The sequence below is a fragment of the Cucurbita pepo genome, unplaced genomic scaffold (assembly GCF_057944985.1).
Source record: "Cucurbita pepo subsp. pepo isolate OVF unplaced genomic scaffold, ASM5794498v1 scafford_17, whole genome shotgun sequence".
NCBI classification, from domain to species: Eukaryota; Viridiplantae; Streptophyta; class Magnoliopsida; order Cucurbitales; family Cucurbitaceae; genus Cucurbita; species Cucurbita pepo.
In genome coordinates, this window is record NW_028257922.1 from 76127 (window position 1) to 90856 (window position 14730).

The 14730-nt window shown below is 33.4% G+C and overlaps 1 non-coding gene across 1 annotated transcript; it reads left to right on the forward strand.

Moving 5' to 3' along the window:
- The first annotated feature begins 13954 nt into the window (after positions 1-13954).
- On the forward strand, positions 13955-14028 carry TRNAT-AGU (transfer RNA threonine (anticodon AGU)). The gene has a single exon. It is a non-coding gene; the product is annotated as a tRNA-Thr (tRNA).
- Positions 14029-14730: the final 702 nt, after the last annotated feature.

Below are 14730 nucleotides of genomic sequence, written 5' to 3' on the forward strand. Positions count from 1 at the left end.
TCTACAGTGACCATCTGAGAAATATCTCACGAAACTCAAATCCCAGCCGTTGGATCTTCCCCAAATTTGGATATGATCTAGAAGATGGACAGATCATCACATCAAACGGCTATTATGCAAAACCAAAGTCGGTGAGGCTCTGACTGGAGTAGATATTTCTGGCGGATTTTCCAGAAAATCTAACTGCCAATTCACGACGATTCTGGAGCTTTCAATGTCGGTTTAAGCTCGCCTATAAAGTCTGGAGTATGGGAAACAATATGGAATAAGACTCGAGCAAGGTCGAGCACCCATTCGAGAGTTATGAGAGTTTAGTTTGTGGGTCTCCTACTCTCGGGTTTCTTCCAAATTTGAGAGCAATTCTCCACCATTCCTCCTTAAACTTATTCCAATAGTTTCCAAACAAGATTACCCACAAGTTATATGAAGGAATTGAGAGCTGAAACGTCGTAGAACAAGATACCCATGATATCGGAAATCCGGCGTTTCGAGTGAGTTGCATACCGATAACGATTTCTGAAAATTAAGGTTCCACACTCAAAGACATTCCTCCAAATCAATTCCTATAGCTTGATGAAAGGATATTTAAGAGGTTCCATGAAGAAATCGGGCCTTGAAAACCCCTAGAATCGGCTACCCGATAAGAAATCCCCTATTTTAGCTCTGGCGAGGAAAATGATTTTGGACGAACTTTGGAGGCTAATATCTTAGGCTATGATCCAAGAAAATGTATGAAATCAATCTCAAGCTCTTCCTTGTAATAGGCTAATATCTTAGGCTATAATCCACGAAAAGGTATGAAATCAATCCCAAGCTCTTCCTTGTAATATCATCGTTAAGTTTCATGAAGAAATCGAGGGGATAAACGAAGAGATGGGGGCTGTGGAAGGCCACTTCCAGACGGCGGCGCAAAGGACGCGCGTCTTCTTCCTTTCCAGAGGAAGAAGACGATGACTTGGCCGGTTCAGTTGAACCGGCCAAGTAAGCCCAAAATTTGGTCTTCCCTCGGTGTTTTTCAATTTTAACCCCCTTCTAGGCTAGTTCTCATAATAAACCTTATGGTTCTAGAAACTAGACACAATAAGGAGTCTATAGAAGAAAAAGTGAAGTAATTCAAATACCGGAAGCTCAAGAACGGAGGTCCTGAACATCAACGATGAGGTACGTAGCCACCTTGGACTTTTCTTAAGAAATACTTGTAGGAATCGCTTGGATTTTCATATGAACCATAAACCAAGTATTACACAAGGATCTATGAAAAAAAAACTTAAAGAACCGTAAGTTAAGGAACATTAAAGTAACCCACTAAATGAGCCCGGATGCCTATGAAACTTTAATGATGAGCATATTATAGCATGTTTAGGTTATATGTGAAATTTAGTGGTCAATGGATAAGTATAAATAGGTAAACCAAGAAACGGGGCAAAATGACCATAATGCCCTTAAGGATCTCTACCTACGGTTCATGAGCTAGATGACCTCCAAATACTATGAAACTCTACAGTAGATCTTATTGTATGATGATTGATGAGGTGGTGAAGTTTGAAAGTCACTGGAACTCGTTAAGTACCAAAACCAAGACTTAGGGGTAAAATGACCATAATGCCCATAAGGAAGACTACCTACGGGTTAAGTCCTAAATGACCTCCCAACATTATGAAATGTTGTATGAATCTTTATCTCATGATGTTGTATAAGGTAATGAAGTTTGGGAATCATTGGGAAACGTTAGATAGCGAAACCAAGATATTGGAAAAAATGTACATCACGATCCACATTACTTTACCTCCTAGGATGACTAACGAGGTACCCATGAAATAAGAGATTCCCCCATAGGTATCCTTGGTTGCTAATAAGATTCTAAGTGTACAAGGTTCCGTTGGACTATTCCTAAGAAGAACCTTTAGGTTCCAACCTTGACCCAAGACGTTATGCATAAACCTAGGATCCCCAAGAGTACAAGGAAACACCTAGGTTAATGTAGATGGTATGCTTAACAAGTTGCTAGGATCCATGCTCGGAGTAACCATTATCTCCCATCACGAAGTGTACCACGAGATTCCTATTCCTCTTTAGGTGAGATGCCCTGCTATATGTACTACGAGTAGGTTGTCATGATGGACTTATTATTTTCCTCACCTAAATGAGATGCTCTGCAACACGATATGCTAGCAGGATGCCACGTTTGTGATAATGTCACCTATGCACTCATGGGGAGAAAACTAAGGGTTACTTTGAAAGTGTTTTCAGGACTAAAACACGATATATGACATGACAACCTCTAACGATTAGTTCCTGAAAACGAAACAAGAAGTCATATCCTAGCTCAAGGTCTAAATATGCTCCAAATCACCAACCATGTCCTATAAGGTTTATTTTATATGACATGAGAATAAGCTCAAGATTTCAAGTTGGTTGGAGCAAGTTTGGAATATAAGCTAAGATGGAACTTAAAGAAACGCCTAAAGAAAACATGTCAAGATTCAAGACCCTTCTAGAATCCTCTAAGGAGCCCATTATGAACTTATGACCTTCTAAAATAATTCATGCTAGTTATTACGATGGGTTCATATGATCACGAATGTATATAACGACTTCGCCTAAAGAAAATAAGAATCTTAGAAACTTATAAGATTAAGAACCAAGAACAAGTTATACAACCACCAAGACAAGAAGAATGTTAGGTACCACTCAAACATAAGGGACCAAAGTCCACAATACTCAAAATTCAAGAATGCTAGGTATTACTCTAAGCATGTCTAATTGTGGCCCATAACTCCCACCATGCGGTGCTTTCTAAGGAGGCTTTTTTCCTCCTCTAGGTGGGATGCCCTGCACCATGTTTGCTTTGCAGGATGTCACGTTTGGCCTCATTCCCCTCACCTAGATGAGATGCCCTACGCCATGTTATGATTTGCAGGATGCCATGTTCATGTATGCACCGATCACGAGACCTATATGGTCTATGTTATATTATGCGACCTTTATGGTCTATGCCATGTTCATGCATGCATCGATCACGTGACCTTTATGGTCTATGCCATGTTCATGCATGTATCGATCACGTGACCTTTATGGTATATCATGGGGAGAACCTATGGCCACAATGGAGCAAGAAGAGAGTAAGTTACCCTAGCCATGAATTAAGAATCTCCTAAGACCTCCCATGGTACGTCATGTGTATGACTTAGACTACGTTGCTTGGAATGTAAGAAGCCTTGAGCGTAGGTATTAAGACTGTGTCGCTTGGAATGTATGAAGCCTCAAACACAGGTTGACAAGTTTATGTCTAGTACCGTAAATCATAAGGGGAGTGTCTTGGAGAACGAATTAAGAAACATAACAAGAACTTACAACAAGAACAAGAATAAGAACAAGAAAAACAAAAAGTGTGGTACCCTAGCATATCAAGGACACGATTAAGAGCCTACAAGTAGGCTGCTTACTGAGTCTTGTACTCATTCTTTATTCTCCATTTTTTCAGGAAATAAGAAGCTGGTCAAGGTCGGGAGCGGACTCTGGAGCTGGTGCCATAGACAAACCTCACCCATCGTCCTTCTACCCTTTTGTGTCGTCCCTTAACTTGTGTTTTAACTGTTATGTTGTGTTTTAAAATACTTTGTATAAACTTTATTTTTGTTTGATATGTTTTAAGTTTTGGTTGTTTTATTTTGTTGAAAAATTTACCCGTCTTTTTAGAGTCATCGAGTCAGCCCGATCTTTACAGGTATGTCCCTAAAATGGTAGGTATATTGAATCGGCTAAAAGAGTCATTCTCACCCATGTAAATTAAAGGACAAGCTCTCACAGGCAGAAGTTCATAACTCACTCAGGATTAAGATCAAGTCGCATATGATCATTATGTGAAATATTAATCTTCTCAATTAACGGATTTATAAAGAAATTTTAAATATTTTTTGGTTCTGTCTTATACAAACTCATTGTATATGATACCCCCACTTACATATCTCCACATGAACGATTTGGATAAAATCATTTGTAACGTGTACAAAGTGAGCCGTATCAATAGTGATACCAGGATAAAGCACCCAACTTTATCCATATACTATAGACTCTTTAGGTTATTACTTGAACACGATTCTCTTGTATGCACCCAACTTTATCCATATACTATAGACTCTTTAGGTTATTACTTGAACACGATTCTCTGCTATGTCAACCACATATTGTTCGAGATTACATTAATAACCTTGATTTTCATACCATGGATAACAATTAAATTACAAATAAAATAATAAAAATTATAGTTAAAAAGTAAATAATTAATTAGGAGGCTTTATAGCATAAATCTTAACAATCTCCCACTTGCTCTATACCCAACACATTCTCTCACTTGCCCTAGAGAAGATGAGACATGTCTAGTAATCCTAGACATTCTAGATGACCCTCAAACACTTTAGCCTAGAGAGTCATTTTATATAAAACAAAATAATTATCATTAAAAGTCATTTTGGTCACAACCACGATGCTTTCTCTCTCAATTTTTATAGATTGATCTTTTAAATTTCCTTCATATTAGTCTTTGTATCACTATCATCACAATGAAAGTGACAAACTAAATCACATGTGAAACACCTTTCAAATGTTTAAGAAATTATTATAGTCATACCAGTCATTTTGTTGCTTTAAAAGTAAAAAATGTTCGGTATACTATACTTCACAATCTAAGGTAAAATTGATCTTAACCTAAATTTTCTAAATTTATGTAACTAGTGTATCACTTAAAGATCAAATCTTTAACTCCATACACAAAATAAAAAAATTCTCATTATCCAGGGATACTTTGAGAAAACTTTAATTTTTCCGGTCATACATTAGTTTAACTAATATAATTTAATTAACTATATATTTAAGGTTAATTCTCATCTATGCATTAATTATCTCCCACTCAGGAAAGATAATTAATTATACTCTCAACATTTGAGGTTACTTACGATACTCTTCCTCTTACTTTATATTTCAATGATCATTATCATTCTTTGAAGTCTTGCATCAAATATTTGACAATTTTGTCAACATAATATATATGAGACAATATTGACATTTATCCTTAAATCTCTATTTTTAGGAGATACAAAATTATTCCAAATCTATTTATGTTAGAGTGAAAGATCACATCAATTCATAAGGAGTAATATGTCTCCAGCCTAAAAAAAATTGAAAAAATTCACTCATCAATTAGTAATTTTCTTGTTTTCACAAGCTCATTACAATTTATTTAAAGTTATAGGTTATCAAACCTTCTATTATAGATTAAATTCATTTCAGAAATCAACTTTTACTCCTTTAGCAAATATTTTGCTTTTGAATTTTAATAATAAATCCATATAATAATATGTGCAGATGTATCCTCTTAGATTTCTTTTGACAAAAAGAATTCTAAATATTTATTTAACATATCTCATATATACAAAAATGAATTAGAGAATAATAATAGACTCTAGAATTACAACAGGAGAGAAAGTCTACTTCTAGCTACTTTCTCCCATTAAGTTCAACTCTTTGTCATGAATCCTGTTTTGAAGATCTATATCTTCTTATCTATACATAATTTTTCTTTTGTAGGTCAATTCATATCGTATGAGTTTAACCTCATCAAGAATATCTACAAATCTCTGGATTTTATGACTTTAAAATATTTATCCTTCGTCATCATCCCTCATAACTATTTTGAGGGTAATAAGTCCTTAAATTGGTCATCTAACATGACAATTTGAATTTTAGTAGGATTGAATCATCTCATAATTTCCCCACTACAATGAGACTTATTGAATTAATGACTAGGATCCACTTGACTCTCAAGCGAAATTAAATTGTTAACAACTTTGGTTAACTATTAAGGGCTCCACTTGGAACTATTTAATTAACACTATCTCACCTTATTATAAGTGTATGTCCTTCTATGAACTTCTTTAGAAAATTACATTTGTCATACCAATATGTTTTTCTATTTAGAATTAAATAAAGGACTATTTTGTTTCTCTTTAGGAGTAGCCTACAGTTAGGCATAATTTTGAACATATTTGTCTTAGCATATATGCTTGATTACAATTATTGAAGTGTTGTAAACTAAGTTTACTACATTTCCGTAATTCCAAAAATTGTCTCATAGACAATTTTGAAGGCAATCATGTTCACTGTGCAATCTCGATTGCAAATCCTAACAAGAGTTCAATAATAGTGTATAATTTTTTTTTAATACGTGACTATATCTAATATAGTATTGTTTTCTCCTCTTACATCACAATTTTACAAAATTGTATTATGTTGAGAGTTGGAAATAAATTCCACCTTCTATCAACTAATTTTAGTACACAATATTCTCGGACTATTGACAGATGTCCTTCTCGTACTATCAACTAAACCTTAAACCCTAAACCCTAATATTAAATGATTACATATATTCCATAACTAATTAAAACTAGAAAAAGAAAATATAAACTAACTAAATCTAGAGAATAAAATAAAATATACTACTCTTCAAATTTAAAATATCTAATATATATTCCCTAACTAATATATTCTTCAAATATTAAATGATTACCTATATTCCATAACTAATTCAAACTAGAAAGAAGTTGCACTAAATTCTAACATCTACATCATCAAGTATTTTTCAAGAATTACATATCAAGTGTAATGAAAAACAAATCTTGGTAGTAGATCTTATATCAGCTATAAGGGGTGTCATCTAGTCTCCACAAAAAATCTAGTAAATCAAATTTACTTTCATTTAGTTTTTTTTCCATAGAGTAATTTGGAAAATTTCTTTCACTATAAGCTAGGAACTATTTCCTACCAATAGCTTCAGTCATAAAATTTTTCTTGAATTTTATAATACTTAATTTCGAGATTATTTAAATAAAATTTAGCTTCCATGGATCTCAGGTTATGAACCAATAATGGAGACCATAGGATATGTTGACACATTTCCCTCTCTCATTTACTATAAATACTTTCTCAAGATTCACGTTGATATTTACTCATGCAAACACCTTCCATGGGGGGATGGTCTAAAAGCTGCCACGAGGTCCCACATGAATATCACGGTGTGAATCAATAATAGAGAACGTAGGATATCCTGACATGTGTCCTTAATATCTTTATATTGACCGATGTCCTTCTCCACCTAAGTATTTTGAAATAGGGTTTTCTATTACTCAGACAAATTAGACTAATCTCATTTATCTAAGTTTTCAATCTACCCTTTCATAACCCTCATGTTTGTTGGATTGCTTTTAATGTGAATTGCAAAGTTTTTAAACTATTAAAAAAAAACTAATCACATCGTGAGCTTGCTTAATGAAATTAAATAAAATTTGACTAATTCAACTCCCAAGTCGGTTCCGAGGTACAGGTGTTCCATTTCTGTCAGCTTAAATACCTCAGCCTAGCCAAAACCTTCCTTAGACAGAGTTTCCTTGTAGTCAATTTTTATTTAAAATTCATTCCTCTTTAATTAACTATTAATTACAAGATTAATGAATGAATTAAACTGCCTTTATGATCCTATTGAAAACTAATTCCCTTCCAGAATAATCTTAAAAATCTAGCATTTTAAACCCTTTAAAATTAAATTTAATAGATTACTCAAATTCTAATTATATTAGAACAAACCATAATCGTATTATGTAAATAGCATGCATTCAATTTAAGAAATAAATATCCTAAGTTAATTTTCAAGCATAACAATTATACTCAAATGCATATGGAAAATACATCCTAATTAAGAAATCATCTTATTTATATAAGAAAACAACCTAATAAAAAAAATTTCAAATATAACATTTATATTTAAAAAAAAACAATTAAAATGCATGATTATGCTTAACCTATAATGGGATTTTAAACTAAATGACGTACCAGATGTATTTAATCAATCAATTTAAAACATACATCATATGCATAATTAAATTAAAAAAAAAAATCAAAATTGACCCGCATGTGTAGCATATCTTAGAAATTGAAAATGAATTAAATTACAATAATTTAGATGGAAGACATATCTTGATTTTCAAGATCTTTTATGTTTGGAACAATTCCAAATTTAATAAAACTAGATTTTAAGATCTTTCCTATTGTAACCAATTCCAAATCTAATAAAATTAGGGTTCGAGATTTTTCCGATTGATGGTGTTAATATAACACATGAGGAAGCAATTTGTATCTTAGGCACTTTTAGAACATCAATTATAGTAAATAACTAGCATGTTCATAAGTATTAAAACTTAATGAGTTTGAATACTAACCTTTTATAGTTCAAATTCCTTTTTCCTCACGAACCGGTTTCGAACTACCACTAGTGGCTTCTCCACTATCCTCCGGCCTTAGGAGCTAGTTTCCTGGTAAAAAGAACAAATATGATTAGTCGCCCCTGAATCTAGTATCCAAGTTGAGTTGTCATATTCTACTAAAAATATTTCTACAACGAGTAAATCATATTTACCTTGTTGTGTCTTTTCGACTTTCTTCTCTGCAAGGTATTTTGGGCAATTTCTCTTCTAGTGCCCATTTTCGTTGCAATGGAAACATTTTCCTTTATCTTCTTTTTGAATCTTGTGTTTTCGGTTAGTAGGAATCTTATTTTTCCCTTTACCCTTCTTCTTCATCAAAACACTTTTTAGAAGTTGAAGGTCCAGACTTATTTTTGGAGGACGATCCTCGTAGTAATTTCTTTGAGATAACAACATTTGCTTCTCCTATTTGTTCCTTGTTCGTTAAGAGGGACTGATAAGTCTGTAGCTCATTGAGAAGAGCAGTCAAGTTATATTCTATTTTGTTCATTACCACATTGGTGCGGAACTGGAAGAAGCCCTTCGGAAGAGACATCATGATAAAACTGACTTGAATCTTCTCATCAATGATAGCTTCATTTTCTTCTGCCACATTGAAATGGACCATCATGTCCAGGACATGTTCTCTAATTGAGGTCCCTTCTTTCATACGGCAGTTGTAAATGTATTTTATGGCTTCATGTCTAAGGGAGAAGGACGGTTGTCCAAACATCCCTTTTAGAGATTCCATAATCTCTTTAGCAGTACCCATAACATCGTGTTTCTTAGCCAAAACATCAGATATGCTGGCTAGAATGTACACTCGGGCTTTGTCATTTGCCTTTATCCATCTGTCATACGCATCCCGAACTGTTCGGTTTGCATTTGAGCTGGGGTTTGGAGGACACTCCTTAGTTAAAACAAACCTTAAATCATCAATTACCAGTATTGTGTTTAGGTTTGATTTCCAAGTTGCGTAATTGTCGCCGTTTAATTTCTCAGAAGCGAGTAATTGTACTATTGAGTTTGTGATGCTGTGATATAAAGAAAATTCTATTAGTGATTTGAATTAATCCTGTTTAATCCAATCAATTTTAGCAAATGTAATGTACCCAAAAATTATTAATTTGCAACGATACTTTAGTGAGTTAGAGCAACTGCTACCGAGAGGCAGTCAATCACTCATTCACTAAACCAAGACATTCTTGACTTAAACACTAGTCCCAGAATAACTCTTGTTCCTATAGTGTTTTTAGTTATCGTTATTTTGGTCAAGAATATACTAACTCTTAGTAATTCTTCGTAAGTGTGACCGCCATTTTAAGACCTCAAAGATCGGTCTCAACAATGCTATCGAATGAAAAAGTCAAAGTTGGGAATGGATCTAAGAAATCCTATCCATTTCTGGAGTTTGCGTTGTTTCGACTCCCATGTTACGACCCTCCGAATGGATAGTTGCTCTAGGGCAAGATGCAGGCGGAACATGGGAATCTCACGGTGCAACCTAGTGGTGGAGACCATAGGACGTGTTGATATACTTCCTTCTCCCACTTACTATAAATACTTTCTCTATTCACTTTGTTATTGACTCATGCAAATACCTTTCGAATGGAGGACGCTCCCAGGGCGACACGAGGCCGAGCATGAATCTCACGGTGTGAATTTTTCAGAGAGCGTGAAAAGGAAAACAATGTATCTTATATACCTTTTTCCTCCCACTAAGTATTTTAGACAGTTGGGTATACTCATTACTTAAGTATATTCCGGCTAATTAAATATAACCTAAGTCTAGGTGATTTTTCCAAAACTTACATCACTCAAGCATGCTCATAAAACTGGGCTAACTAAGCTCAAGTACTGGTCCGATCTCTAGGTAGTAGGTGTTCCGTAAACCGTCAACTTAAGTACCTCCAGCCTTAGACAAGATCGTGCCAGGTGAGCTTTCTCGTAACCACAATTTTGTAAGACATCGACCTATTTTAACTTTTAAAATTGATCGTGCTCGGTTCTTAACCCTAAGTGAGCATGCACTTATCTTTATTATAGATTTAACGTCTATCTCGTTTTATGACGTTGAAAATAACCTATAACATGCATCTAACATGCTTTATATAACAATTATATAATCATCCATTCCATGCAATAATATAACAATTTATATCTATTACTCATGGAACCCTAAACATGCATACTATACATTATAACACTTATAACATACTTGGAATGCATGAAACATGCTTAGCCTATGGTGGGATTTTAAATCTATATGACATACTTTATGCATATACATTTTCTATTTAATTAAACCATACATTCATAATGCATAATTAATTAAACACGCTAAAGTGGATTGGTTTTGGCATTTTAAAACAAACAATTAACTAAATTATTACATTAATAATTAAAAACAACTTGAACCGCTCCCGAGGATCACAAACTTGAAAACTAATTCCCTTCTTGAATAATCTTAAAAATCTAGCATTTTAAACCCTTTAAAATTAAATTTAATAGATTACTCAAAATTCTAATCATATTAGAACAAATCATAATCATATTAGGTAAATATCATACATTCAATTTAAGAAATAAATATCCTAATTTAATTTCCAAGCATAACAATTATACTAGAATGCATAAAGAAAATACATCCTAATTAAGAAATCATCTTATTTCTATAAGAAAACAACCTAATAAAAAAATTTCAAATATAATATTTATATTTAAAAAAACAATTAAAATGCATGATTATGCTTAACCTATAATGAGATTTTAAACTAAATGACATACCAGATGCATTTATTCAATCAATTTAAAACATAGAACATATGCATAATTAAATTTAAAAAAAAAATCAAAATTGACCGGTATATCTGGCATATCCTAGAAATTGAAAATGAATTAAATTACAATAATTTAGATGGAAGACATATCTTGATGTTCAAGATCTTTTATGTTTGGAACAATTCAAAATTTAATAAAACTAGATTTTAAGATCTTTCCTATGGTAACCAATTCCAAATCTAATAAAATTAGGGTTCGAGATTTTGTCGATTGATGGTGTTAATATAACACATGCAGAAGCAATTTGGATCTTAGGCACTTTTAGAACATAAATTATAGTAAATAACTACCATGTTCATGAGTATTAAAACTTAATGAGTTTGAATACTAACCTTTTGTAGTTCAAATTCCTTTTTCCTCACGAACAGGTTTTGAACCACCACTAGTGTCTTCTCCACTATCCTACGGCCTTAGAACGGGATTGTGGAATCCGGTGCGTGACTAAACTTGGGAGGGATTTTGTATATATGAAGAGAGTGTTTGTGAGAGGTTTTTCTCAAGGTTTTTCACCAAGAAGAAGAAGACCTTCCATGTACCATGATCACTCTATTTAAAGAGTCATGTTTGCATGTTCATCCAAATTTGAGATCACCAAATTTTGACACTCAAAATTCCACTCAAATGTTTGGGATTATGTGGCAAGCATGCATGTTTGAGTTAACCAAATTTTGACACTCAAAATTCCACTCAAACGTGTGGGGTTATTTGGGAAGCATGCAAGTCTGGTTAAACCAAATTTTGACACCTCAAAATTCCACTAACATGGATTTTTCCATTAAATGAAGTCAACATTTTACATTTCTTCATTTTAATTCAACAATTAATTTGAATAATTAATTTCAAATTAAAGTAACCTTAAATGATTAATTAAACTATTTAATTAATATTTAATATTAATTCAAATGCCAATCCCAATCAATTCCGACACATAATTTGATTAAGATATTTAAATCTTATTTAAATATCTCAGATTCTCTCTTTTTGTTTAATTCCTAAATAAAACAAAAATGCGGTTAAATATATCGTATATATGTAGCGTATATTCCCTAATTTGAATTCGAACACTTCGAACTCACTCGTCACACTGTTCTATGGTTTAGTCCGATATGAGCTAGCAGAGGGACCTAATGGACCTATAGATCATGGGCTCCAACGATCCAAGATTAACCGGTTAAACTCATTAACCATGTTAACCAACACTCGTTAACTACTAGGACACTCCACTATAGACTAGTAGTTGCACTCCCCTCACTATAGATATATTTCTGTCCATTTGATATAACCATGATTAGTAAGTCGATCCTTCACAGGTTGTTCATAACTAGAGCTGGGTCAATTTACCGTTTTACCCCTAAAGTTACTTCTTGTTCCTTATGTCTCACTGATCCTCTAATGAACAATTGGTTTGTGGTCCAACAAGTAAACCAAATCCCTCTCAGGCCAATGAGAGGGTGGGGCCCCTTGTTCAATACCTGGAGTTAGTGCTTAAGGGAACTACCTCTCTTCTATCCCTGAAAGTTGGTAGGAGTGAATTCCATCTTGCACCCCTCGTCCTTAGCCATTCACCCAGTCTTACCCCTGAAATGGGAGGCCTATTGAGTCGGCGAACTAGAGCCACTCTCACCCATGCAAATCTAAGGATAATTCCGAATAAACAGGAGTTTATGGTTAGCTCAGGATTAAAACTGAGTTACCTAGCTTATCGAATGAAAAGAAAATCAGTCTCAACAGTAAACGACATTATAAAGTGAGAGTGGTTTTACAAAACAATATTACATATATCTTATATATGAGAAATCAATTACCCACTATACTACTTTTAATTCAAAATAAAAATCAACAGGCTCTATACCAATGGAAGGGAACGAACTCTTCAATGTTCCCCCAATCTTGTTCATTCGTTACATGAACTAGGCATATGTAAATATACATTTTGATTCTCGCTTCGAGTTTATCACATTGCTTGTAAAGTTTTAAACTCGCACAATTTTTTTTGTAACTGTTTTTTCTATTAGTTGTTCTTTCATTTTCATGCATTGCATAGTGTATTTGAGTCACTCTCAATCTTTCGATGCCTCAAAATTCGGGGTGTAACAAAATAGGTCTCTTAGGTATGTATTTCATAATACAATTTTACATACAATGTCTATCCTAGTCGTTTTTCTTTTTCCCTTTCATAAAGTTAACATGGAATAAAAAACCTAAGATTTAGTGTTCGAGTATTTGTTTGGTTGTCGTTTTAGTCTTCGATACGTATTTTTTTCAAGTGGCACTCGTAACTCAGTTAGTTAGAGCACTTGTTTCGTAAGCGAGAGATCTTGAGTTCAACTCTCAACAAGAGCATAAATAAATTCAATGTTGTTAGACTGAATTCTAAAATTTTACCAAAGCTTTAGGTTCTAGGTAAGATACATAATATGTATTTCAAATGATGATAGAGGGGAGAATGAATGAAATAAGGTGTCTTAATTATGCCACAAAAACTTCTTGGTGGATCATGAGTTTATAAACGAGTTTTTTCTTTTCTCTTTATCCTTATCGTTTTGGGGTTTCTTGGATAATATTAGATTGAATTCCAAGAGTTTCACAACATATCTATTTTATAATACAATTTTATTTGATTTGGGTTTACATTATAAAGACAAATTAGTATTTTGCTTATTTTTCTCATTCCTATAAATATGTCTCTTTGGTTTGTATTTTATGATACAATTCTATGTACAGTGTATTGTAGTAGTCTTTTCTGTTCTCTTCCCTAGTTGCTTGGGTGTTTATTAGTTTTGGCGATTCATGAATTAATATGTTTTTAGTTTCAAGTAGCTCTTGTAGCTCAGTTGGTTAGAGCACCCGTTTAGTAAGCGGGAGGTCTTGAGTTCAACTCTCAACAAGAGTATTATTGCCCTCTAGTATGTTTCCAATAGACCTTGCTCCCCACAATTGTGGGCAATTAGTTGTTTAGGTCTGGTTAGGTAGGCCAACAAACACAGTATACAAAAGGTACATATATGTTGCTCAATGGCCATTAGAGACAAAAAGTGAAGAAAATGAAAAATAAAAAGAAATATTTGACGTGGGTAGAGAGATTAAAAAGAAAGATGATTCTAGTTTTTTAGGAGAACAATGTTTTGTATACAAAAGGTACATATACAGAAACTTGGAAGTAAAAGAATTTTCTTTCCAAGGGGAGCACTCAAACTAAGTGTATCTACCATTTCAATTGAATTCTTGCAGAAAATTAAAATGCTTATTATAAAGCAAGTTTGAATAATTAATTTCAACTCGTGCCAATATCAAACTCATGGAAAAATATAAGACCAATGGGCTGCACAGGAAGCTGCACTCCCATTTCACTTTTACATCCATGCATGACCTAAAGATAAAAGGGAAGACCTCGACAAGATTAAAACCACGGAATGAAAATAATTTTAAGTTTGCATTACAAGGAAATCAATTGAATTCGATGACGAATCCTCTTGAAGAATGGGAGAATGAACGAATAATGTGTCTTAATTATGCCACAAAAACTTCTTGGTGGATAATAAGATTGTAGGTTACGTGTTTGAATTTAGAGATGTTTTATAGTATTTTTTTCACT